We start from the raw sequence: 27566 nt of genomic DNA, 5'->3' as shown, positions 1-27566 counted from the left end.
TTGATTTTTTTCAGTCAAAGGCTCATATTTTTATTTTTTTGCTTTTTTGTGCAGGGCAATGAGGATTAAGTGACTTGCCCAGGGTCACACAGCTAGTAAGTGTCAAGTGTTTGAGGCCAGATTTGAACTCAGGTCCTCCTGAATCCAGGGCCAGTGCCTTATCCACTGCACTACCTGGCTGCCCCCAAAGGCCCATATTTTTAATATTAGTATTCTACTGGTATTATCACATGGAACAGTATATAGCCTCTGAGGAACTGAACATGAGTATTATGAGATGGTTGGCCCACTGGGTGAATGAATAATGACTTATGAAATCATCTACCAAGATATGGATAAAGTAATGGATTTTTTTGAAGTACTGGAGTATCCCACTGGATTGGTGCCCCTCTAAGTCATTTTTCTAAAACAAGGTCTGACCACACATCCCTTTTCTACTTAGTAAACTCCATTGGCTCTTTATTACCTCTAGGATCAAATCAAAGCTTTTTCAATTTGATATGTAAAGCCTTTTGAAAGAGTAGCTCCGTGGCGTGGTCTTGGAGTCAGGAAGATTCATCTTCTGAGTTAAAATCTGGCCTCAGACACTTACTTACTAGCTGTGTGATCCTGGGTAAGTCACTTAACCCTGTTTGCTTCAGTTTCCTCATCTGTAAAATAATCTGGAGAAGGAAATGGCAAACCACTCTAGTATCTTTGCCTAGAAAATCCCAAGTAGGGTCATAAAGAGTTGAACATGACTGAGGATGACTGAACAATAACAAAGTACTTTATAACCAGACCCCAGCTAACTTTGCTAGCCTTCTTACAACGTTCCCCTTCATACATTCATAAGTGGCTAAAAGCATAGTGTAGTTGTTGTGGAGCAGGAGGAAGGGGTGGTAGCAGGGACAGGCAGATGGTAATGAACCATTCTAAATGGCTGAGGGAGTTAAGCCTGAGAGTTGGAGCTTGGGAAAGAACTCATTTTATTTTGTGGAGCCAGGGGGTTTCAGCTGCCAAAGTCTTTCAGCAGGCTAATTTTGCCATTAGAGGTAGAGGAGCTAGGTGTGGGAATGGAGTTGAGGCAGAAAATTTGTGGTCTGGCAGAACCTGGAGAAGGGCTAGTGGAGGCTAGGCTGGAACCTGATTCTCATCAGAGCCCGACCTGTTCATCTGTCCTCTACTCAGTCTTCTTTTAAAAAAAAGTTTTATTGATGATCTTATCTTTTTCATCACTCTCCCTTCCCATTCGCTCTCTCCACTTCCCCTCTATGAACCCAATAAAATCCTCCCTTTTAACAAATAAGTATTGTCAAGGAAAACAAATGAATGCATTTGCCAAATCTGAAAATGCATGCCTCATTCCACACCTCTAGTCTACCACTGCTCTGCTGGGAAACCAGAGGTATGTTTCATCATTAGTCTTCTGATGTTTTGATTAACTATTCCATTAATCAGAATTTAGAAGTCTTGAGGGTTGTTTTCCTTTATATTATTGTGGTCATTGTGTAAATTGTTCTGCGTGTTTTATTCTGCGTCAGTTCATACAAATTTTGATATTTGTCAGATCTTATAGTGTAATAATATTCCATTACATTATTATACCACAATTTGTTCAACTATTTTCCTACTGGTGGACATGTTACTTATTTCTATTTTTTGCTACCACAAAAAGTGAGGCTAAATTTTTTTTTTAAATGTGGGACCTCTTTCTGTCTTTGGTCTCCTTGGGATTATATAACTAATAGTGGTATTTTTGGATGAAGAGGTACATATAATTTAGCAAAATTTTCCTAATTAACTGCTTTTCTTCTAATTCTAGTTGCATTGATTTTTTTCATAGAAAATTTTTTCAGTTTTATTAATCAGAATTGTCTATTTTATCTTCAATAATCTACTCTGCCTTGTTTAATTAAGAATTGTCCTATCTACAGTTGTTTAAGGTCCCTCTTTCCATCTTTCTCTAACTTTAAAAAATGTTGTAACCTTTTAACTTTAGGTCTTGCATTCTTTTAGAGCTTATTGTAGATAAGTCACTGGTCTAAATCTAATTTCTGCCAGTTTTCTCAGCAGTTTTTGTTGAATTGTCAAACACTAGGCTGCTACGTTCAGATAATTCTGAGTGTTGATTACCAAGTATGCTATTTCCCCCTCCTACTCACTCTTAGGAACTTCTCTAGTATTATCCTTCCAGTCACCCAGATTCAAAACCTCAGTATCATCCTTGACTCACTTTCACTCACTGTGCATATCCACATATCCATTCAGTTGCCAAACCTTGTAGTTTCTCTCTTAACAAACCTTCATACCTTTAATACCTATCTCTTCTCCATGGCCCCTTCCCAAGCTCAAACCTTCCATACCTCCCATCTGTAACTGTTGCAGTAGCTTCCTACTTAATTTCCCCACCTTCAGTTTCTCTTGATTCCAACCCACTTTCCAGATATCTGCCCAAATGATTTTGCTAAAATGTTGGTTTGATTTTTGTGGCTCTTTCTTCCCCTATTCAGGAAACTTCAGTGGATCACTGTTATATCCAGGATTGACATAACACTTTTTCCTCTGTTTTTGTGGAGGATAAATTGAGAAGACAATTGTGATATTAATTTATAAAATAATTTTTATCTTTGTTTCATCACTTTTTGCATCATCTGCCTAATTATCCTCATGCCATTATGAGAAAATAAAGGATCTAATATAACTGGCAACAGATGTCAAGGCCAAATCCAACGTTGTATTTATCATGACACCTGAGATAATTATGGAGGTTACCATAAAAGAACAGAGAAATAAAAGAAATGAGCATTGACAAACTTCATGGCCCTATAGACAGCTGATGCAGTATGCTGAGGGGAAACTGAGTCAGATCTTATATAGCCTTATATATAGCCTGTCTGTCCAGTGCTATGTGGGGGGAAAATTAAACCAAGAGAATCCAACCTCGAATTTTGCCAATGGCCATTCTCTTGGCCTTTCCCAAGGCAGTGCATTACCTAGACTTCCCTTTTGTGACAGTTCAGTGTCTGCTATTGTATGTATTCCTCTTATGATTGGCTGTCATCTGTCATCTTGGTCAACTGGTATCTGGTAACTCAGAATGAAGGCAATTAATGTCTTAAATGGTAAATTCCCATAATCCAAGTCTCATATGTATTTAATTGAGGATAATGATGACTGCAAAAAAAGTGAATTTGCTTTGACTCAGACAATAAGATACAATATGCAATAATTCCAAATAACTTTTAAAAAAAAGTTTAGTAAAAATTGTACTTCTAGAATTAATTTAAACTTGTCATGGTAATCAGTTTACCAAGGAAATACTTTATATAATTTGATCAAATAATCAGCTGGAAAAACAAACAATTTAGAATATGGGAGAATAATACTTCCACAGTTGATACTGTGTTATGAAATCAAGACCATCTTTCATTGATTAAAAAATAGAGAGAGATGAATTCATATAACTTCTCTGTTTTGTGAAGAATAAATTGAGAAAACAATTGTGATATTAATTTAGAAAATAATTTTAATCTTTGTTTCATTACTTTTTGCATCATCTGCCAAATTATCCTCATGCCATTCTGAGAGTTCATTCCCATAGCTGCTAGTTTTTTTTTTTTTTAAGTGAGGCAATTGGGGTTAAGTGACTTGCCCAGGATCACACAGCTAGTAAGTGTTAAGTGTCTGAGGTTGGATTTGAACTCAGGTCCTCCTGACTCTAGGGCTGGTGTTCTATCCACTGGGCCACCTAGCTGCCCTCATAGCTGCTAGTTTTTACCCAATAATTACCTTATATTTACGTTGTTTGTAACTTTATATGTGTATCTCTCCTGATAGAATACCAACTCCTAGAGGGCAGGAACTGTTTAATTTTTGTCTTTGTGTCTCTAGTGCATAGCCTGGTGCTTGCCACACATATATTCAGTGCCTAATAAGTCATTGTTAATCAGTAGATTATCTGTTTCATTGATCAACTTTTCTCATTAGAAACTAGCACCATTTACTTTTGACCATTACTGATTTTTGGGGGGGGGGGCGGGGCAGTGAGAGTTAAGTGATTTGCCCAGGATCACACAGCTAGTAAAAGTCAAATGTCTGAGGCTGGATTTGAACTCAGGTCCTCCTGAATCCAGGGCTGGTGCTTTATCCATTGTGCCACCTAGCTGCCCCCCATTACTGCTTTATAATATAGGTTGTGGTCAAGTATTACTGTGCCCCCCACTTTTCTACTTTTATCATTAGTTTCCTTGAAAATCTTGACCTTTTTTTCATTTAGATTAACAGTTTTTCATTTTGGGTGTTATGAATCCCTTTGGTATTCTGAATATAATATAACCAGAATAATTTTTAAAAATTACATAATTGAAGGAAATGCTAAATTTCAGCTAGAGGTTAATGAAAATAATGATGTAATTTTTTCCCTATCCCAGTTTACAGACCTCATGAATTTTAACCTGGTCCCTCAGGTTTTTATGAAACCCCAGTTAAGAACTCTATTCTTGATGAATTTTATTATTATTTTGTCTAGTTCTGTAAAGCAACTACTTGGTAGTTTGGTATGGCAGTAAATCTAAATAATTTTAGGTAGTATTGCTATTTTTATTATATTGATTTGTTTCAACTATGCACAGTTAATATCTTTCCATTCATTTAAATCTTCCCTTATTTCTGTAAATAGTGTTTTGTAATTGTATTCATCTAAGTTCTGAATGCATCTTCATGGATTAATTTCCAAATACTTTGAATGATTCCGTTTTTGTTTTTTTTTTTGGTGGGATAATTAGGGTTAAGTGACTTGCCCAAGGTCACACTCTAGTGTCAAGTGTCTGAGGCTGGATTTGAACTCAGGTCCTCCTGAATCCAGGGCTGGTGCTTTATCCACTGCACCACCTAGCTGCCCCCAATTTTGGTTGTTTTAAATGGAATTTATTTTTCTATCTTTTACTGTATTTTGTTAGTAACATAGAGAAAGGCCATTGGTTTTGTGGCCTTATTTCTTATCTGATATATTCTTGAAATTACTAATTTTTTCCCATCGAATCTTAAGGATTCTCTCATTTTCAAATTGAGATGATTTTTGTTTCATCTTTACTTATTCTTTAAATTTCTTTTTTTTAAACTTAATTTTATAGCTAGCATTTCTAGAACCACATCAAATAATAGCTGTTACAGTGGACATCCTTGCTTTACCTTAATCTTATTGGAAAGGCTGGTCTTTTCCCATTATAAAAAAAGGCCATGTCTTAGTTTTAGATAGAAACAATAGCTTTGTATTAAAGACACTTCTACTCATACTATTTAGTGTTTTTATTATAAACGAATGCTGTATTTTGTCAAACACTTTCTCTGCATCTAGAGATTGTAGTGCATCCTCCAAACCTCGAGGAAGAAAACCCTTAATAATAGGGACATCTAGGGGCCATTCACAAATCAGCCATGGTGTGTAGTGGAAAGAACCTTGTATTTGGAGTCAATAATAGTTCACATTTATAAAATGTTAAGATTTATGAATGCTTAGCTTGTACCATCTCAATCCTTCCCCTCCCCTCCTCTCCCCTTCCCTCCCTCCCTCCCTCCCTCCCTCCCTCCCTCCCTCCCTCCCTCCCTCCCTCCCTCCCTCCCTTCCTCCCTTCCTTCCTTCCTCCCTCCCTTCCTTCCTTCCTCCCTCCCTTCCTTCCTCCCTTCCTTCCTCCCTCCCTCCCTTCCTTCCTTCCTTCCTTCCTTCCTTCCTTCCTTCCTTCCTTCCTTCCTTCCTTCCTTCCTTCCTTCCTTCCTTCCTTCCTTCCTTCCTTCCTTCCTTCCTTCCTTCCTTCCTTCCTTCCTTCCTTCCTTCCTTCCTTCCTTCCTTCCTTCCTTCCTTCCTTCCTTCCTTCCTTCCTTCCTTCCCTCCCTCTCATAGCCCTCCATTGATAGCCTCCTGTTTGTGCTACTGATAGATAGAATATTTGGCTTTCAGTCCCTCCTCCCCTTTCCTTCTTTTCAATTAAGTCAGCCTACACCTAAATCTCCTGGGTGAAAGGAGGAAGGAATGTGACTTATTTTTATTAAATTTTTTTTAAGGTGACTGTGATTTCCCCATGTTTGTCAAATGTGATCTCTCAGCATTCAGCACTTTTGAGAGTCTGATTTCCTCCAGTTATGATTTCTCTGCTTACTCCTCCCCCTTCCTCTCCCATTCATTTTGAACAGCTCAGACCCTCCAAACCTTGGCTGCTTCTTGGTCCATAATATGGGCGAGACAGCTTTTAAAGGACTAGGCTGGGACATGAGACTTTGGGTCTTAGGCACCTATTTTCCACTAACTGGATCTGTGATCTTGGCCAAATCATTTTATCTCCCCCAAATTAGTTTCCTAATTTGTAAAATGAGGTCATTGGAGTGAGGTGACTCCTTTCAGTGTAAGATTCTTTGATTTATGAGCAGTATGTGGGAATGGGATTGTTGCCTCCAAGGAATCAAGGGAGGTATGTGATTGGGGAATTACTTGGGTTGGGAGATGAGATTTTGGTTCTTTCTGCGTCTTTTAAATTGTTATGTATTTGAGTCTCTCTGTCTTTCTCTCTCTCTCTCTCTCTCTTTTTTTTTTTTTGCGGGGTAGTGAGGGTTAAGTGACTTGCCCAGGGTCACACAGCTAGTAAATGTCAAGTGTCTGAGACTGGATTTGAACTCAGGTCCTCCTGACTCCAGGGCCGGTGCTCTATCCACTGCACCACCTAGCTGCCCCTTCCTTTCCTATTTTTAACCCATTTCCCTCCCCCCCCCCACCCTTTTTGCTTCTTTCCTTCCTGTCCTTTTCACCATTTTTTCCACCTCTCTTCCTCACCTCCTTCCCCTCTGCTTCTGCTTGTTTAGATTAGACTAGATTGTAATCTCCTTAAGAGCTAGTTGTGTATTGTCACTCTCTGGATTTCCTCTGGCCTGGCACAATACCTTGCATATAGTAGACACTCAATAAATGTTTGTTGAGTAAATTAATGAAATTCCCTGGCAGCAAAGTGTGAAGAGGAGTCAGGAAAACCAGAGATTTCCATTCTGCTTCTTTTCGCCCATCTCCTTTTCTTGTCTGATACCTGGGAATCTAAATCTTGGGGAACACTTATGTATTCCCCAGCCCCCTCAGGTGACTGAGCCTTCCGAGAACAGCACATGAGGCACCTCCCCAGCTTCCCCAAGGCCCCACTGGGTCAGCATCTGGTGTGAATGCTCAGCTTTCTCCAGCTGCAAATTGCCTCTCAATGCCCCATGGTATCAGCTCAGGTTTCAGCTTCATGGTGCTTTTGGGGGAGCCAGTGGGAAAACAGGGATTGTTGCTCTGTTTGCTGTTCCCTTATGTCATGTGGCCAGAACTCCAAGAGAGAATCCTCTGGCACCATTGTTTTATGACCCTTGTGCTCAAATTCTGAGTGAATATGGCTTTTAGCAGGTGGCCCTGAAGGAATTAGCTTTAATTAGGTTTTTCTTATTCCCCTCCGTGCCCCCTTCCTTTGCCTTCTCCTAACCAGACTCCATCGTGTCCTGTATTTTGTTTAAAATCATTTGAGTAGGTCCCCATTTCCAAAGGGTGGGCCTTGCTCCATTCACTCTAGCTTAGGGGAATATTATGAGACCCTCAAACTTTCTTTGACTGGGGCTTTTTCTTTTTGACATACTGCATTTCAGAGTAACCTTCTTCCCTCCCCCTCCTCCTGTGTTATTCAGTATTTCAGATCCACAAACAGGTTTCTTTTCCTCTGCACAGGGGTAGGATAACTTTACGGAGTAGACTAAGGAACTCAGGGCTCAGATCACTTTCGCTGCCTCTCTTTCCTCCACTGGAGAATCAGAGAAAGTTTCTGGTTGCCCCCAAAGGCACCTAAGCAAATAGCAAATAACCTTTCAGGGTAGAAAATGCTTTAAAACTCTTTCTTAGGTATCCATGCCCATGAACAGTCTTAACTGGTTGAACTAGACAGCCCTAAGTCAAGGTACTACTATAGACCTGGTTGCAGCCACTGGAATTTCAGACACTAACCTAGGAGGGTCTAATTAGCCTTAAAGGAAGCACTCTATAAACATATCAAATATTCTGTGGCCATATTATCCCTTTCCACCCCATAATTTTTCTAAGTCCTTCTTCCTTCTGCTCCTAAGATTCTCTACTTAAATCCTTTGAGGGACCTGGCTCACTGAGACCCTTATTTCTTTCCAGCTGGTTCCAAGAACTCAGTATGTGCTAGAAAGGACACCTCTAGGGCATTCTAAGGTCCTTCCTTGGGGCAACTTAGCTCAGTTATACGTGATCTATGCATAGATCATGCAAGGGATCTGCTTCTCCTCTTCCTCTCTCCTGCTCCCTGCTTTTGGGCCATTTCCTGTGCTGTTGCTCTGTCCTCTCCTAGGTGCTTTGACGTGGATGAGAAAGGAAACAAAATGGTCCATTTCAGCATTTTGAGAGCTTTTCACTTAGACGCTGGATGTGTAGTGAGGTTTTGTATTTCCCATCCTATCAACTTGGGATAAAAGACATCAAGGAAAGCGTAGGAACAGAAATAGACCTGGAGTTAAGAGGAATCCTAGTTTGTATCCCGAGTTTATTCAGTCTTAAAATGAGGATGCCGTTGCACTCATGCTGTTGTTTCAAGGAGCAAATGAGATCGTGTAAATAAGCTACATTTAAAGGACGTGTTTTTAGCTGCATGGAAAAGCTGATGCTTTTTTCTCTTTTGGGCTCAAAGGCATCTTTTCCTAACCTTCCCTGTTCCCGAGGCCCAGAATCTCAGTGTCCCTTTCCTGTTTGTTCATGTATATTTGGACTGAGTCAGAAGTACAGTACAGTAAAGTGCTTTCTGGGACTTATTTCTTCTGACATAATACCTTGTGCAATAGTAGATACCATAGGTAGCACTTTGGCTGCTTATGGCTTAGCGTGGACCCCTCCCCCCCACCCAAATTGGCAATTCTCTCCCTTCTCCATCTGTGGAACCCAGGGGGCCTCACCCTACTATTCTTTCTCCCTCCATACTTTGAGACTGAAGATTACCACCCCACCCCCTTTTTCCCTTTTCCTGAGGAACCCTGTGCCTGGTAAAGTTGTACCTCTCCGTTTGGTGTGTACTTGGCCCCTCCACCACTCCTTTACCACCGAATGAGAGCTGCTGTAGCTATTCCCAGATCCCATCCCAGATGCAGGAAAAGCACTGTGGGATGAAAGGTGATATATAAATGTAAGGCGATGATTATTTATTTGACAGGGACAGCTGCCTGTGGCAAAGAATGTAATCTAGTAATCCATTTGTGAAAATTGGATATGCCACTGAACATTCTGCTTGAAACAGTGAAAAGCTATTTTCCCTCCTTCCCCTGGTTCCCTTCCTCCTGGGGAAACTATGCACACATTATAACCACATTTCTGCATGTATGTTCCTATACAAATGAGCACATAGGCATAAACATTTGATCTTTCATTTGTTCTTAATCTGATGTTTCTGTGGGGAGATTGGTAGAGAATGTTAGAGCTAGAAAGGACTTGAGAGAGATCGTCAGGTCAAAGTCGATTTTACAGATGAGGAAACTGAGACTCAGGGAGTTGAAGCGAATTCCCCAAAGTCACCCAGCTTGTTAGTGACAGAGCTGAGATTAGAACTCGGGTATCCTATTTCCCAGCTTGGTGCTCCTTTCTCTGTCTCTTTTTCAGGGTAACTCAGTTATATCTGTAGGTAGTAGTACTAATAATAACTATGAAATAATTAATGAAAATAACAAAGATGATGGTGATAGATAACATATGGTATCTGCTATGTGCTAGACACTGTTCTAAACATTTTATAGCTATTCTTTCTTTCTTTTTTTTTTTGGTGAGGCAATTTGGGTTAAGTGACTTGCCTAGGGTCACACAGCTAGTAAGTGTCAAGTGTCTGAGGCCAGATTTGAACTCAGGTCCTCCTGAATCCAGGGCCGGTGCTTTATCCACTGCACCACCGAGCTGCCCCCTATAGCTATTATTTCACTTCATCCTCACAACAACCCTGGGAGGTAGATGGTATTATTTTCTTCATTTTGTAGGTGAGGAAACTCAAGTAAATGGAGGTTAAGTGACTTGCTCTGGGTCTCACAGCTAGTAAGTGTCTGAGACCAGATTTGAACTCCAGTCTCCCTAGACTTGGCGCTCTCTCTGCTGCTCCACCTGGCTGCTGGTAGATATCACTTTGATCGTTGATGTTTTGAAAAATTCCTTCTGCTCCACTTGTGTAATCTTAGATGACTTGACTTCTCCCATGTGCTCTATTCCTTGGTTTGAGAGAAGAAGCAGCAGCTAACGACAGAAATCTCAGTGGCCGCATTACTTGAACAGTCATGCCCTCCAACGGAGCTTGTGTTTCATGAATTGAGACCAAAGGACTTGAATTGTAAATAATTTAAGGATGGTAGGCAGGGTAGCTTAAAGGGTGATGAAAGTTGGATTCGTTATTCCGTACTTCTTCCAGAGCTATGATTTCTATGATTTTGTCTCTCTGAAGGCTTCCCTAGAGAGAGAGCCTGGGAGAGGCTAGATTACTGGATTTCAGAAGGCTTTTGCTCAGATCCTACCACATACTTTTTAATTGTATAATCATAGACTAGTAATAACCTCTTAGAGCTTCTGTCTCCTCATGTGTAAAAAGGATAAATACAATTATCCAAAATTACTTATACTGTCTACCTCACAGGGTTTATAATATGAGGAAAGCAGTTTTTTAGAGTGCTATACAATCATGAGTTATTTTTGTTAATATTTCTTAGAAGTGCTGCTTTCTAAAATAAATCCCTTCCTTTGCAGGAAGTATAGAAAGTAACTCAAGATTACTTTTATTCATAACTCAGTGTTATCTTTCTAAAAATTTTTCTTGAAAATACATTTTTATTGATGCTTTTGAAGCTATCTCTGTTACTTCCCAATAACTGCCCTCTTCCCATAAAAAACAAAAAAACCCCAAACCTCCCTTGAAATGAGTAAGGATAGTTAAATCAAGCAAACCAACACTTTGGCCATGGCTGATAACATATTCCTCCATTAAACACCTCTCTCTGATGAGAAGAAGTGGGTACCAGTAGTCCTTTGGACTAATCAATATTAGTCACTGCATTTGATCAATATTCTGATGCCTTTCATTGTGGTTTTCCTTTGCATTATTGTGGGTCATTGTGTACGTTTTTTTTTCTTTCTGCTGCTTACTGAAGTAAGGTGCTTCATCTGTTCACAAAAGTCCTCATGTTTTCTGATTTCTTCATATTATTGTTTCTTATGGTAATGCAATTCCATTCCATTCATATTCCACAATTTATTGAACTATTCCTCAGCTGATGAATACCCACTGTGTTTTCAGTTCTTTGCTACCACAAAAGTGCTGCCATAAATATTTGTTTGTATATTTGGGACCTTACCCTTTGGGTGAGTTGGGTGGGGTATATGTCCAGTAATAGTGTTGTTTAATTCCAAATAATTTTCTAGAATGCTTTGACTAGTGCAAAGCTCCACCAACAAAGTATCATTCGTCATTTTCATATTTTGTCATTCATGATTACTTTGTCTGACATCATCTTTGACTTGCAGTTCCTTTCTTCTGCCTTCTTACTGTAACTTACCTCACCCTTTCTACTTCACCTTCTTGTAAAAATTGTGTAGCCCTAGACATATTTTTGTTGTTTATGTACTTATGTTGTTCATTTTATATCTCCTAGTAAACTGTAAACTTATGTAGAATAAGTCTGTTTATTATTCTCCATCCCCTAGTACCTTATACCATCCTTTCTGCCAAACCATCCCAGCCAATCTTCAATGCCCAGGTCAAGTTCCACCTTCTCCATGAAGCCTTCCTTGATTAGATGAGTGTACCTAATTTCTTTATCCTTTGAACTTCTGAACCTCTTATTGCCCCCTTTAGCATTTACTGCTATGGTTGGAGTTAGCTTTCTTATGTGCATGCATAGAGAAACTTGGCAATAATCTTCCCCTTGGACCTCAGAAACACCTTGTAAGCACCATACTCTGATGCATGTGTCTTCCTCCTCTGCCTCAGGGTGATGTGGCAGTGACCCTGGATTTTTGAAGGTCATGTTAATGGACAAATTCTAAGATAGAAAGGCTTTGAGTGAATGTTGTGTCACTCCAGGACCAGGCTAACTAAGTTTGGAGAGGCTGTTAAAATGTCACCTTCAAGGCTGTAAATTTTCCTTCCATAGCAACTCTTGTATACTTGATAACAAAGGTAATAGAGAAGTTTCAGTCTGCATGGGGTGGGTGGAGTGCCAACGTTGATGAAATCATGGATTTGAAATATACTTATCTGTATTTATGACTTATCCTTTGCAATGGAACTGCCCGTGAAGGGGCGGGGATTGTGCTTTACCTTAAACCATACACCTCCCTCAGCTTGTCACATATGGCTGATATATGGCTGATGAATTGTTGGCTATTTTTATAGCCAGACTTGCATCTTCCTTTAGAATAGTTCTCATGTTTTTCTGTATGCCCTGTAGTACCTAGCATGATACATTGCACATAGTGGGTACACAGTGTTACTAACAGAACGCACCTTGCTATGTGCCTGAGTGCTCATTTATGTATCTGGATGAGATCTGAGCCGGGGTCCTAGTACAATGATAGGACAAATGAATTACATGGAAAATGGAAGTGGTCTCCCTCTTGCCACCCTCCCCAGCCTGAAGAGGACGTTGGCAGTGAAGTTAGAAGAGGAGGGAACCTAGGCTTTCCATCTGCTTCCCTAAAAGTCTTGCTCTTTCTCCTGAGATCATCTATCCCCATTCTTTCCTGCTGGTACCTCTGTACAGATGGTGGGGGAGGGCCTCGCTGACTTCAGCCATTCTGAGGTATGACCACATGGAGCTCGGGGCAGAGAGAGCCCCGGCCATCAGGGGAGTCAGGCTGGGCAATCGGAAATTAAAGGGCCTGATGCTTGCGCTCCACCTTCTGCATCGTGCTTAACTTACCTGTGGTGAATTTTATGAAAATGGACATCAGAGAGGGATGGCTCTTTGGCAGGGCTAAGGAGACAGATGGGCCTAGGTCACCCGGCCCTATCCCTTGGAGAAAGGTGGCACGGCACCAGGGCCACCCTGTGTGTATGTTTGTGTGTCCAGACCCAGAACTAAAGCATGGCGACAGTTCTCCATTATGAAACTATGGGATGAGGGCTAAGTTTTTTGACCTCAGTGGGTATCAGGGCCCTCATATGTCAAGTTGAGAGGATGGGGTCTTCTGCTATACAACCTGATTCTAATTTTAAATCTTTAACCCAGATTATTGATTTCCTATCCCTCTAGGCGCCTTTGACCACTTCTTCCTTCAAAATGCACCTATTCTGCCTCCACAATTCAGGTAGAACTTGAGTCTTTTTTTTTTTTTTTTAGTGAGGCAATTGGGGTTAAATGACTTGCCCAGGGTCACACAGCTAATAAGTGTTAAGTGTCTGAAGTCGGATTTGAACTCGGGTCCTCCTGACTCCAAGGCCGGTGCTCTATCCACTGCGCCACCTAGCTGCCCCTAGAACTTGAGTCTTAACTATGTGAGCCAGGTGGTGTAGTGGGTAGAACACTGTGCCTGGAGTCAGGGAGACCTGAATTAAAATCTGTCCTCTGACACTAGTTGTGTGACCCTGGGTCACTCAACTGAATTTTCCTCAGTTTCCTCATCTGTAAAATGAGCTGGAGAAGGAAATGGAAAACCACTCCAGTGTCTCTGCAAACAAAACCCCAAATGGTCTTATGGAGAGTCAGACATGATTGAAATGACTAAACGACAATAAAGACAGCTGTACTTCCGGGCATAACTTTCTTTAGATGGTGGTATGTTGAATAGAAAGTAGGAAGAATATTGAATCTAAGGTCACAGGACCTGAGTTTGAATCTGGCTCAGCAGCTTACTGTGTGAGCCCTTAACCGCTTGGCGCTTTAGCTAATACTGCTACTTCTTTGTGAAATGAAGGGGTTGATCTAGATGACTTCTGAGATCCTGTCCATGATCCTATGAGGTTATATACAACAATCCCCTTTTCAGAGTATGGCCAGGATGTATGTGCCTGTTTTGTGCTCCTGAAGCTTTGGGGAAGGGTTATTAGATAGGGAAATACAGTGTTTGCAAGGACCTCCAACCCAAGAGGTAGGTCACCTTCCTGACGTCTCATTTTGCTCATGATGCCACGAAGGAAGGTAAACTTAGAGAAGGTTAGAACCAGAAGTCTTATTAAAATAGGAGGAATAGGGGCAGCTAGATGGCGCAGTGGATAGAGCACCGGCCCTGGATTCAGGAGTACCTGAGTTCGAATCCGGCCTCAGACACTTAACACTTACTGGCTATGTGACCCTGGGCAAGTCACTTAACCCCAATTGCCCCACCAAAAAAAAAAATAGGAGGAATCAGGTCCATAGATAGGAAGTGACTTCTCCGGTGTCACCCAACTGGTTCCTTAGCAGTGCCAGGACTGGAATCCGATGAGTGTGACATTTTGACAAGATGGCAGGAGGCTAACCATGATGTGTAGGGAACTAGAAAGAATATTAAATGAGTATAAATTGAAGGAAATGGGGCTATTTAATTTGAAGTTCCTAACAGTTAAAGCTGTATAAATGGAATGGGTTGTCTCAGGAAGTCTTTGTTTTCAGAGGAGACTTAATGTAGATTCTTGTTCAGATATGGATTGGATGAAATGGTCTTTTGAGGTCCATCACAACTCAGAAATGCTGTGATTTTGTGTTTCTGGGCAAGAATTCTTTCAGGTTAGTGTTCTTTCCACTACAGCATACTACATTTCAGTTGGGATGCTGGGAGAGTGAGTGTAGCATCCTGGAGACCACTTCACTTCTCAGGATGGTTAGTACCCAAGGAGGTCCTCTTTCTAGAAGGACAGAGGTCAGTGAGTCCATAGCTTAGATCCTGACAGTCTATTGGGGATTTCCCTGGTTGGGGAGCAAGAATTTGGCAAGGGACTCACCAGTGAAAGGGAGTGATAACATATAGCCAACAGAACAAGTATAGGTTTATTACATGAGGTGGGCGTGAAGAGGCCAGAAGGAATAATAATAATAATAATGAACAACTGATATATAGCACTTTAAGATTTGAGCGTGCATATTATGTCGCTAATGCCAACACTCTTCAGATTTCAGGTTGAAATGAAACGAGAATTTCAGAGGTCATTGACTAACAAAGGAGGTTTACTTTGCACTAATACAGCAGGAAGATGCACTAAGAATACAGACACAGTTAGGTTCTCTGGATGTCTTCTTCTCCCCTCCATCTGGAAATGTTTCTGGTCCTTAAAATGCCATCAGGGTATGGTGATCGTTATGGTGTTAGATACCCCACCAAGTCTGAGAGATTTGAACTATGTGTGCCTGTAACTTTTTATGCCCCTAGATGACCAGGAAGCTGAGTCTAATCAAGCCCCTGGGGCAGCTTTGTCTTCTTTCAAATAAAGCCATCTTGTCTTCTAGGTAGGAAGAAAGAAGTTATGTCTGGGCAGGGATATGCTCCTAAGTGTTTAACAATAAGCTTTTCAAAAAAAAGTATGTAAGACACATCTTTAAACTTAAAATGCATTACTCAAATTTCTTCCAGTGCTTTTCCCCCCTAATGTTTTAAGTGCAAACAGCCAACAAAAAAACAGTATATTAGACCCTGATCTGTAGTGTTTCCCAATTTCTGAGATGTAAATGCTCACACAGAAAATTAAATAGTTGGGCTCTCCTGAGCCAACATAAGCTGACTCCAGCACATCACTGCATGTAATTCATATAAGCTCTGAGAATCCTTATCCCAGCTTGAGAATCGGTTTAGTGAGCCAGACTTAAGTAATTTCTAAAAGGGGCAAGATGATATTATTGTAAGAACATTTTGTATATAACATCCCCCCAGAGTCTGTGCTACTCTCTTACCAATATACTGAATCCTGGGGAAAGTGGGCTCCACCTTAGAGCCCACAAGTGCCAAGGCGGGGCTGTGGCTCCTAGATGCTGGCAGTCCTTTCCTCACTTGTGTGGTGCTTTGGAAATTCCCTCTAAACATAGGGAATCTTCATTCATTGAAGACAGCAGCTGATAACAGCAAGACCTTTCGAGTTTCAAAGATTTTCTCAGATTCTGAACTTCTGGTTGGCTTCATGATTTGGGAATACTGAGAGTGCTGCATCCCGTTCATTCTGCTGTCCTAGAGAAATCGTAAGGGATGGGATGCTGTGGCTAATGATGATAACTTGTTTCTTGATAATTCAAATGCTTCAGAATACTTTCTTGGTAACAGCCATGTTGGGGCAGTCCCTATGTCACAGATAGGTAAAGCTGAGGGGCAGAGAAAGGAAATAATGTGTTCTTCAGGGCTGAGTTTCAAACCTAGTCCCCAGACTCCAAATCTAACAGTCTACCTCTTCCCTGGGGCTTTCTCTGAACCTCTTGCACCCTGTGTACCTGGTTAGAAGGAAGAAGTGGTGCTTTCTCATCCCATCCTATCTTCACGTGGGACCCCTTGCTTTCAGCAGGCTGTAGCTCCCCTCAAACTTGTGCAGGAGCTATGGGGGCAGTCGAGGGGCGCAGGAAGGGAAGCAGCGCTTCCTTTCCTGTGAATGAGGTGTAGACCTTGAGCCCCGTGGCCTGTGGCCAGGAGAGGCACAGGATATGCTGGGGCTGGTGAGAATGCCAGGAACCTAATGCATCCCGAAAATGGAAGTGCAGTAACAGCTGCCTGCTTGTGTCTTGCTGGGTGGTGGGGCCGGCAGAGTTGGGAGGAAGGTATAGAAGACCCCACCATGAAATATTCCCTGAATTGGGAATATCTATGGGAAGCTCCTGTCAATCCTGGTGGCTTCTTTCCACGCTACATAAAGCAGTGGCTAGAGTACCATGTGTTCTGTGCCTTTCATTTCTCTCTGGTTGAAATTGTAATTACCTTGGCTGTTTTCTCCCAGGAGCCTTACCATCCCACCCCGCTGAAGGCTTGATTGCTATCTGCTCTTCAGCTGATTCAAAGTCACTGTTTCCCTCTAATGCCCTTGTCACCAAGTGACCAAGAACACCTCCATCACTGTGTCCCAGGACAGTAGAACTGAAAGCCTGGAGGCTTGTTCAGTCTCCTTTTTATACGGATGAGGAAACTAGGCTCAAAGTGAGAAGTACATTTAACCCAGGTCAGTCACACACCAGACAGTGACAGAGAGAGCCTTAGAACCCAGGATCCTGAGGTCGTTGCTCTTTCCACTTTCTCTCAGGTTGGGAGTCACTATAGCAGAGCATGGGCAAAGCCTTGAAGCTCAGTGGACCTCACTTGGTATCATTTTGTATAGGGCCCCGAGGGGGGCCTCATTCTGGAGGACAGTCAGTCAACAGATCTCAAATAAAGTACTGTACCAATGTGAGCAGTGAAGGGTTACCAGGTGCTTTCCTCACAGCATCACATTTTTTTCTTTCTTTCTTTCTTTTTTTTTTTTTTAGTGAGGCAATTGGGGTTAAGTGACTTGCCCAGGGTCACATAGCTAGTAAGTGTTAAGTGTCTGAGGCCGGATTTGAACTCAGGTACTCCTGACTCCAGGGCCAGTGCTCTAGACAGCATCACATTTTACAAATAAGAAAGCTGTGGGGGCAGCTAGGTGGCGCAGTGGATAGAGGACCGGCCCTGGATTCAGGAGGACCTGAGTTCGAATTCGGCCTCAGACACTTAACACTTACTAGCTGTATGACCCTGGGCAAGTCGCTTAACCCCAATTGCCTCACTAAAAAAAAAAAAGAAAAAAAAAAGGAAGCTGTGGCTCACTGGGTTGAAGTGATTTGTTCATCATTACATGACTAATGAGTGAGTAGCCTAGTTGGCCCTAGGAATTTGGGCATTCTTTTTTTCCATCTTACAGCCTGGTCTGTCACATTGCTTTGTGTTATCCTTAACTTTCTTTGTCCCCCAGGCTAGGCAGGGTGGTTGGCCAGTAAGAGTCTGTTATTATTGAACTGGGATGGAAGAATAAGGGGAGGATGGGAACTGAGGCAGAACGTGGAAGAATCTAGAATGAAAGGGACTTTGGAGATCATCTAGTTCCAGCGCCTCATTTTATAGATGAGGAAGTGGAATGCTAGAGGGATGACTATTTGTTCAGGGTTCTTGAGGTAGTAAGGAGCAGAGTTTGGATTTGAACCAGGTCTCAACTCTGAATCTATCGCTCTTTTCATTATGTCAAGCTCTCTCCAATAATGTTGCTTTTATCAAATAGCAAGTTGAACTTTGATGATAGAAAACCTGAACTGGGAACAGATCTGCTGCAAGAATATCCCTTTCCCCCCACTCCTGATCACCTGGTGGAAACTTTTTTCGAGGGGACAAGAGGATTAAGTGACTTGCCCAGGGTCACACAGCTAGTAAGTGTCAAGTGTCTGAGGCAGGATTTGAACTCAGATCCTCCTGAATGCAGGTCGGCGCTTTATCTACTGCCCTGGCAGAAGCTCTTTTTAAACCAAAATCTTGAGCTTTAGTCTATTGAATGTCAGAGTCAGGAGCACAACTAAGTGGATTCTCTGTACTTTGTGGAAGTAATTTTCTTGACCGGCAGTTGGTCTTTCAGACACTTCCACTCACTGGATTACAGCTACTGTTAATGGCACTGTCTTGTAAGGACAGAAATATTGTTCCATAATGGCTAGTAGACTCGTGTTTCAGCCAAGCACATACCAACAGCGCTGTACTCCTTCTTTCTGTCAGTCTTAAGATTGGCCCTATTTAAAACCCTGTATAAACTTTCATCATCTGAGAACCCTTCCCCAACTAACCCCTGTTCTGCCTACCTTCAGTATTTTAAGTACCTAGTTTACAGTATCCAAGTATACCCTGTTTTTAAGCAAATGCAGCATAATATATGAAAATCTGGAATTATGTGAAAGCTAAATCAGGGGCAGCTGTTTGCTCTACAAAACGATCCACAGAAGATTCCTTTATCCAGCAAGCTCATCAGTGTGCTGCAAATATTTACCAGACATTTCAGGAGCACAAATATTTTTAAAATCAAAGTGTACCTGTGTTTATTCATATTTGTTGAATGATCTTTATGCTTTTTACCACAAGAGGTTCATTCATTCCTAGTGTGTACAAAGTACTGTGTTGGGCATTGGGGATGCAAAGACAAAAACAGCTTTCCTGGCCTAAAGAAGCTTAAATTCTTTTTTTTTTTGGTGGGGCTATGGGGTTAAGTGACAACTAGTAAGTGTCAAGTGTCTGAGGCTGGATTTGAACTCAGGTCCTCCTGAATCCAAGGCCAGTGCTTTATCCACTGCGCCACCTAGCTGCTCCTCTCTCATACAACTTTTTAAGCATTTATTTAAAAAAAATTTTGAGTTCCAAAATTCTCTCCCTTCCTTCATCCCCTCCCCCCATGCCACTGAGAAAACAACCAATGTGATAGATGGGTCATTTCTTCTTCTCTTCATTTTAATTTTAATAAACAATTTTATTTAAAGTTTTTGAGTTCCAAATTCTGTCCTTCCTTCCTTCCCCCTACCTGAGGCAGTAAGCAATCAGATATAGGTATACATGCGCAGTTATGTAAACATTAATAGGGTCATTTTCTGGATGTGTGACTTCTGTGGCGGGCTTTGATTTCTTTTTTCATCTCTTCTTTGGTGAGGCAGGTGCTAGAAATGAATCAGAGGAAGGCAGTTGGCTCCTATCTCAATTCAAATGAACAGACCAACTTCTGGAAGTTTTAATGCATTCTGTAGACCTCTAGACTCCTAGAACTGGAAGGATTTTAGATATTGTTACCTTGTCTTATACATGATGAGATTCAGGATTAGAGAAGTCACAGAATTGTAGCATCATTGTTTAGAAACTGGAGGAGACCTCAGACATCATCTATACCAGCTCCCTTACTCTGCAGATAAAATAATTGGGTCTGCAGAAATAAGAGAATTTGCTCAAGTAATTGCATATAGTTAAGTGGCAGAGTTGAGATTCACACTGGCTTGTCTGATTCCTTTTCCCAGAACTTCTTACTTCACCATCTATCCTGCTTCTGGCCCAAAACCCTGAATCATCATCCAGGGAAGCAGCTCCTGTGGAGATAGGACCAGCCATCTCTACCAACTGTCATCTTTGGAGCAGGTAAACAGCCTTGTTGAAGGCAGTAAGGTAGAGAGATAGACGGACAGACAAAGAGACGGACACAGAGAGAGACAAAGACAGAGCGAAGGCAGTATATACTAGGCACCCAACTGCCACCTCCCAAGAATTCTGATGGACATAGCACTAGTTTTTGAACCCAAGAGCCTTTGGAATTAGCAGAGTCTCTAGCCCAAACCTTGTTGTTATCATTGAGGGCAGCAAATCACTATGGAGAGGAGCCTACCTCCCTCACTTTTCAACACAGCTCCCAACCAATGACCACCAAAGAGCTCTGATAGTCCCTAGCACCCCTTAAGACCACTCATTTTGCTAGGGGGCAGCTAGGTGATGCAGTGGATAAAGCACTGGCCCTAGAGTCAGGAGGACCTAAGTTCAAATCTCATCTCAGACTCTTACTAGCTGTATGACCATGGGCAAGTCTCTTAAGCCCAATTGCCACTAGCATCCGGGGCCATCTCCAGTCTTCCTGATGTATATCTTGCCACTGAACTCAGAGTGACTCTAGAGGAGAGAGTGAGGTTGGGTGACCTTGCACAGCCCTCCCTCACTTAAATCCAATTGAGTGCAAATAATGACATCGCCCTGACCATTAGGTCCTCTTAGAGAAATGAAGGGCAAACAACAACAACAACTCAGTTTTGCTTCCGGCCCAGTCCCCTCAGCTATCATCCAGGGATGCAATCCCTATGGAGATGTGACCTGGTGACTATTTTTGTGGGTGCTGTAGCTACAGCTACTGAAAACACAGAAAAGAAAGTTTTCACCACCAAAGGCCTTGCACTTCAAATGGTTCAGTGTCAGAAACTGATATGATTTTATCAGTAGCAATAACATTAAAGAAGAGGCAGTGGATAAAGCACCGGCCTTGGATTCAGGAGGACCTGAGTTCAAATCTGACCTCAGACACTTGACACTCACTAGCTGTGTGACCCTGGGCAAGTCACTTAACCCTCATTGCCCTGCCTTCCCCCCCCAAAAAAGAAGAGGAGGCATCACCATCTGCTCTGCAGCTGCACCCTAAGGTGCAGAACCTTTTCATCTCTTTTACAGATAAAACTTTTATATGTACTATCTCTCCCCATTGAAATATGAACTCCTTGAGAGCCTGGATTGTTTTATTTTTCTATTTGTATCTCACTTTGCACACACTAAATGCATAATATCTGCTTTTTCATTCATTTATCCACCAGAGTGGGTTCTCTTCCCCCCTCCCCCAAAAGAGGAAGGCAAATATATTGACTATATTGTCACCATTTTTACTGGAACAATTTAACTAATGTGGAACAGTTGCTACACCAAGGAGGCCAAAATAGCCCAGAAACCTTCTTAGCCAGCTAACACTTGATCCCTTTGCCAAGTGGAGAGAGATGATAGTCAAGGGCAACACAGATATAGAATACAAATTTATTTATAAAACTCAAGGAGAACGGTGGAAGATTATTAGCATTAGTGTCTTATAAAAGAAACAAAAAGTCATAAGTGAACAGTAATCTACACAAAGCATGAACCAACAATGTCCCAATAATGTTTATAGATGAAACTGTCAAAAGAATTTCAAGTTGGCATAAGGTAGAACATATTTGTCATTGTTTCTGTAATACATGTTTATCATCAGTGACACAGGAAACAACACATTTCTACCTTTTTACCTCAGTCTCTGATGATTTGAAGGCACTTAGGAAGATAAAATTGGCAAGACTGGCTGGACCCTATTAAGTATACACCAAGGAAGTCTGTGTGGGAGGCAACACAGTCTTGAAAGTAGTGAAAGATTGCTTTATAATATGTCTCAGGAAAGAAAAGACACTAAAAGAATGAGAAAAAAAAATCACAATATATACTGACTACAGAGTTGTAAAGGAACAGGTCTGTGAAAGATTTAAGAACTATGATCAGTGAAGAGACCAATCATGACTCCAGAAACTGATTATAGTGATGGACTGAAATACAGAATGAGACCTACGTTTTTAGATGTGGCCGAGCGTGTAGATTTGTGTTGCTTGCCTGTGCTTGTTTATTACAAAGGAGAGCTTTTATGTTTACAAGACAAAGAAGGGAGTGAAGAAGTGTGACCTTATTTTTCGATCTCACTTTTCCTGTCTAAAGAATGAGAAGAATTGATTATGCGTAAGAAAGACTCTTAGTTCTTTTTGAAGAAAGACCTGGCCTGTGTCTTATTTTATCTTATTTTTCAGTTTCATCTGTTCCTTGCATATTACAATAGTGTGTTTGCCAAGTGCTTTGTTGTCATTGTATAAATTATTCTTCTGATTTCTGTTGCCTTCCTTTTACATCAGTTTTGTACAAGACTTTCCAGGGTTCTCTGAATCCATCTTTCATCATTCTTGTTTTTTTGTTTGTTTTTGTTTGTTTTTGTGAGGCCATTGGGGTTAAGTGACTTGCCCAGGGTCACACAACTAGTAAGTGTTAAGTGTCTGAGGCTGGATTGGAACTCAGGTCCTCTTGACTCTAGGGTCGGTGCCTATGCACTGTGCCACCTAGCTGCCCCCGCTTTCATCATTTCTTCTGCCACATTGATACTCAATGATGTTCATATGCAGAATTTGTTTCACTGTTTTCAGTTTTTTTGCTACAGCAAAAAATGTTACTATAAACACTTTGTACATATTTTGTTTCCCTCTTTCTTTATTTAACCTCTTTGGGTTCATGCATGATAGTATTTCCAGGCCAAAGTATATACACACTTTAGTGACCTTTAGGAGATAGTTTCCACATTTCTTTCTGACAGGGCTTGACCTATGTAACAACTCCACTAACTATATCTGCATACCTATCCTTCTATGGCCTCTACAACAATCATTATTTTCCTTTTGTTTTCTATCTTTGCCAATCTTACTGTTGTGAGATGGAACCCCCAGAATTGTTTTAAGCAGCATTTTAGGGTGGTTATTGAAGTTTGACTTGCTGCCCTTGAGAATTGCTTCTCAAGTTCTTTGATCATTTATCTAATGGGGAATGGCTCTTATTCATATGTATTTGTATCAATTTCCTATATACCTTGGCTATCCTACTTTGATCGGATAAATTTGCTGCAAGATTCTGCCCCCCTCCCTCCTAATTGTTTCTCTTCTAAGTTGGGAGTTTATTCCATCTCTTTCTGTGGCCTTGACAGTCCCCAGTTACAGATTAGAGATCATGCAGGTCTGAGGGCTTTTGCAAGGCCCCCCCCCCAGTAACTGTTCTTGGTCACTGAGCTCGTTGTTTCTGGTGCAGCTCCTCACTCCCCTACCACCCAGCATCCCAGTTCAGAACACCCTCAGGCTTCACACTTTGTTACTGGCTAGCTTCCTGACAGGGCCCCACTCAGAATAGCCATAGGCTTCCAGCCATATTTACTAGAGTTTGGACTTGTTTCTGACCACCATGAAAAGTCTGCCTAGAGCACCCCCTCACCCCTGCTATGTCCTCATGCTCTGACTCCTGCCTTCTGGTCATCTTGCTTAGTCCAGCACTATATGTGATGGAGCTTACTGGTGTGTCTCTTTGGTCTTTGTGATTATCGTTCCATCTGGAACTAATTATACCTTCCTGGGGCTGTTTGTTGGAGAGTTGGGTTCTGGTAGGACTTTTCACGTCATCATCCTAGCCTGAGGTCCCTTTTTTGTTTCTCTTTTGCCCCTAATTTTTAAATTTAATTGTTTGCCTGCCAATGAATGTTCTTCTAATTGACTCCGCCCCCCAACCTCTCCACACTAGTTATCTTTTGCTTGAGAAGCTTGTGCTATACTTGGGGACATAATTGGATTGCATTTGAGGTATCACTTCCTCATGAACAGGTCCCCTAAGAACAATAAAAGACTTGTGAGTATTTCATTTCTGCCCTGGTGTAGCTAGACCTCTCACACATAGGCTTATGTATGTGCATGTGTGTGCACCTTTAAGGAAGGCTTGTGTATTGTGTTACCTATAGAGCTTGTTTCTGGCTGCCAGTTCAAATTTCTTTAGTGGGATTTTCTGATTACAGACTTCATTGCTCTCCCTGCCCTTCCTCTCCCCTTCCCCCCAGCCCGGATGGTATGTAATTGGGCACTGAGCTGGCGTGGGGTGGATTTGGTTAATAGCTAGCCCACATTCCTCTCATTCTTTTCTCACAGGAAAAATGCCTGGAAATAACTCTCTGGTTGAGATGGCTTTCAGGGAGAGGGGCCGGCTTGCCTGACAACCATCTCTAACATTTGGTGCCTGCCTGGCTCCCCTCCAGACTCTCACATCCTTTGCTTCATCTCCCCATGGTGACAGATATCCTCCTGGCTGGACAGTCACATGTTCGACTACTGGAGTTGATGTGAAAAAGTGAAATATAAAATATACAAATATTTATTCCGTAGTATCCCTAAGGGGATAGGAGAAATAGACAGTTGAGAATAAATAAGCATGTTCTTTATCCTCATAGAACTTTAAGTCTAGTAGGGGGAAAGGACACCAACAAGAGTAGCTTCAACATTATGGCTCCAACAATCTTGGATTTGGTTTTCTTCTTTCTAGCCCCCCCTGCCCTCCCCATTCCTGGGGATACCAAATCTTTCCATAGTTCATAAATTGGGGCTTGAAAGTAGTCACAGTAGTTTGGACTTCATTGAATTAAAATTTTTTTTTCTTATTTTTATTTTGTTGTAATCAGCCTTGGGGACTGAAAAAAAGGTCTTTGTGACTCTAGGTACCCATAACATCGTAATTTCTAGAAAAAACATATAGATCTTGTAACTTTTGTTGTTGGTGTATAATTTCAGTCATGTCCAACTTTTTGTGACACTATTTGGGGTTTTCTTGGCAAAGATACTGGAGTGGTTTGTCATTTCCTTCTCCAACTTATTTGACAGATGAGGAAACTGAGGCAAAGAGTGTTAAGTGACTTGCCCAGGATCATACAGCTAGTAGGTGTCTGAGGCTGGATTTGAATTTAAGTCTTCTGACTCCCTAACTTCCATAGATATGTGACTGTCCAGCCTGAAACTGGATTTCCTAGTAGGGGAAGAAGACTTTTGGTTTCCTTAATGTAGAGCTTTCTTCCTGTTGTCTTCCCACCCAAGTCCCTTTCAAATCTCTGGAACTCATAGGGGGCTATTAGTGGGCAATAGGGAAATCTTCCCCTGTATAGTGTGATTCTGTGGAAGCAAAAAACTTTTTTTTTTAAATGAAGGAAAAGTTCTTTTTTCCTTTGTATTTTTTCCTTTGTATTTTCAAAGGCATAAGCTCTTGGGTCTTCATTAAAAAAAAGGCATGAGTTGTCTCTTATCCGTGTTTGGTAATGCCCGTCCCCAGACCTGAGGTTGCTACAGGATCCCCATTTCCCTCAGATCAGTTTTCTGCCATTTAGAATGAGGCAGGGTGGGATTCCCTCAAGTCCCTTCCAACCCCAGCCTGATGTGAAAGTGCTGGGGCCAAAGTGTGGTGAATTGACTTTCTCCTTTAACAAGCCTGCTAGGACTGTCATCCTTTTTCTCTTCCCAAAACATCTTCTTTCTCCAAATCCATTTCTTTAAAATTCATTACTGTCGAGGTAAAAGTTGAGTTGGAAAGAAAACTAATTTTGAGACTGATAACACCACCCTTTCCACTAGAGGGGTACTCAGTGCCTTCTTGAGACGTCTTGCTTTGGTGGACAGGATCCAGCTGAGATCATCTCGCAGGCTGATTAGCCTGCTAAAGAGCTGGGTATTTGCCAGGCCTAGGGTAGCACACAGGGGAAGGAAGCTTTGGTTCTGAGGAGGAGCCTATCTTTGTGCTAACTCCTCAGTTTGGGAGCTCTCTGTGTAGTTGAAATGTAATCCCTTCATTTACAGAGGTCCAGAGAGGGGAAGTGAATTTCCAAGGTGATACTGCAAATTGCTGGGAAAGTCAGGACTAGAACTGGCATGTCCTGCCTGTATTTCTTCTTGCTACACGGGGTGCAGAAGGCTTCAGGTAACGACCAAGCCCTGGATGCCCTCTTCTTTTGCTGATTGCCCCAGCCTGCATCCAGGAATGCATTTCATTCTTCCTTTGGGAGAGCTTGGCTGAAGTTGAGTGACTCAGAGCAGTCACAGTACTTAGCTTGTTCCTTTGGTCTGTCCTCACACCTTCTCACCTAAGAACTGATTTAGGCAGTTATTGTTGCTCACTTGTATCTGATTTCTTCATAACCCCATTGGGAGTTTCCTTGGCAGAGATCCTGGAGTGGTTTGCCATTTACTTCTCCAGCTTCATTTTACAGATGAGGAAACTGAGGCAGACAGAGTTAAGTGACTTGCCCAGGGTTGCACAGCTAAGTGCCTGAGGTCAGATTTAAACTCAGGAAGTTGAGTCTTGACTCCAGGCCTGCTGCTGTATCCACTGGGCCATTCCAGCTACGCCATGATTTAGGCAATACCTTGTTTGCTTGCTCCATTCTCTCTCTCTCTATCTCTGTCTCTCTCTCTGTCTCTGTCTCCCTCTCGCTGTAAATTCTAGCATTAATGGTACATTAGACCTTGACTAGCAGTGTTTGAGAAGAGAACCTACAGGTCTCTGTCTGGTGCAATGAAAAAAGTAAAACCAAGGATAGAGGCAGGCTAAGGCACTTGTGTGCCTTGGGCAACGTGTAAAATGACATTTTCTTTTTTTCTTTCTCTTCTTATTTTTTTTTTTTTTTGCGGGCAATGAGGGTTAAGTGACCTTGCCCAAGATCACACAGCTAGTAAGTGTCAAGTGTCTGAGGCTGGATTTGAACTCAGGACCTCCTGAATCCAGGCCCAGGCTTTATGCCCCTGTGCCACCTAACTGCCCTGACATTTTTTCAAATATTTGAAAACCTGTATCTTTTAAAATTTAATTAAATTAATTAGTATATTGGTTTTTTGAAAGACAATGAGGTTAGTGACTTGCTCAGGGTCACACCGCTAGTCTCTTTTATTTTTTTATTGACTGTTGGAGATTTTGAATCAGGGCATGCTGGTAAATGTTGAACAAACCAATTCTCTGAAAAATGCAGGACGAACTTTAAAATTTAATCTGTATGATGAACATTTTCTTTCTTTCTTTTTTGGTGAGGCAATTGGGGTTAAGTGACTTGCCCAGGGTCACACAGCTAGTAAGTGTTAAGTGTCTGAGGTCGGATTTGAACTGAGGTCCTCCTGACTCCAGGGCCAGTGCTCTATCCACTCGCGCCACTCTTAGCTGCCCCTGACATTTTCTCCTTTTACTTTCTTCTGTCTAGAAGATCAACAAGATAACAAATCAAGTTTCCTGAGGTATAGATACTCTCAACTGAAAATCTGCCAGTGTGGGAGCAGATGCAGGCTGCTCCAGCGCACCTGGCTTTCAGTGCATTGGCTTACCATAAAATAAACAGGTATAGATTTAGAGCTGGATAGGCTCCTTTCATTTTACGGATGAGGAAACTGAGGCCTAGGGGAAGGGAAGTGATTTCACACTTAAATAACGTACATAACAGAGTCTGGATTGAAGCTGGGTGGTCCGC

General features: G+C 41.7%; 1 protein-coding gene across 3 annotated transcripts in view; it reads left to right on the top strand.

Annotated features, from left to right (window-relative positions):
* Positions 1-27566, top strand: part of TSPAN9 (tetraspanin 9) — a 263849-nt gene that overhangs the window by 55337 nt on the left and 180946 nt on the right. For 2 of the 3 annotated variants that reach the window (XM_043968600.1, XM_043968599.1), the window contains exon 4: positions 19969-20086. The exons of the other annotated variant lie outside the window; for it this stretch is intronic. The gene's annotated coding sequence lies outside the window, so the exon portion shown is untranslated. The remainder of the gene's footprint in view (positions 1-19968; positions 20087-27566) is intronic. 3 annotated transcript variants of the gene reach the window in all.

This window comes from Dromiciops gliroides, chromosome 5 (genome assembly GCF_019393635.1).
Source record: "Dromiciops gliroides isolate mDroGli1 chromosome 5, mDroGli1.pri, whole genome shotgun sequence".
In the NCBI taxonomy this organism is placed as follows: Eukaryota; Metazoa; Chordata; class Mammalia; order Microbiotheria; family Microbiotheriidae; genus Dromiciops; species Dromiciops gliroides.
The sequence above is the reverse complement of the archived record's forward strand: the minus strand, read 5'-3'. Positions and strand labels throughout refer to the sequence as shown.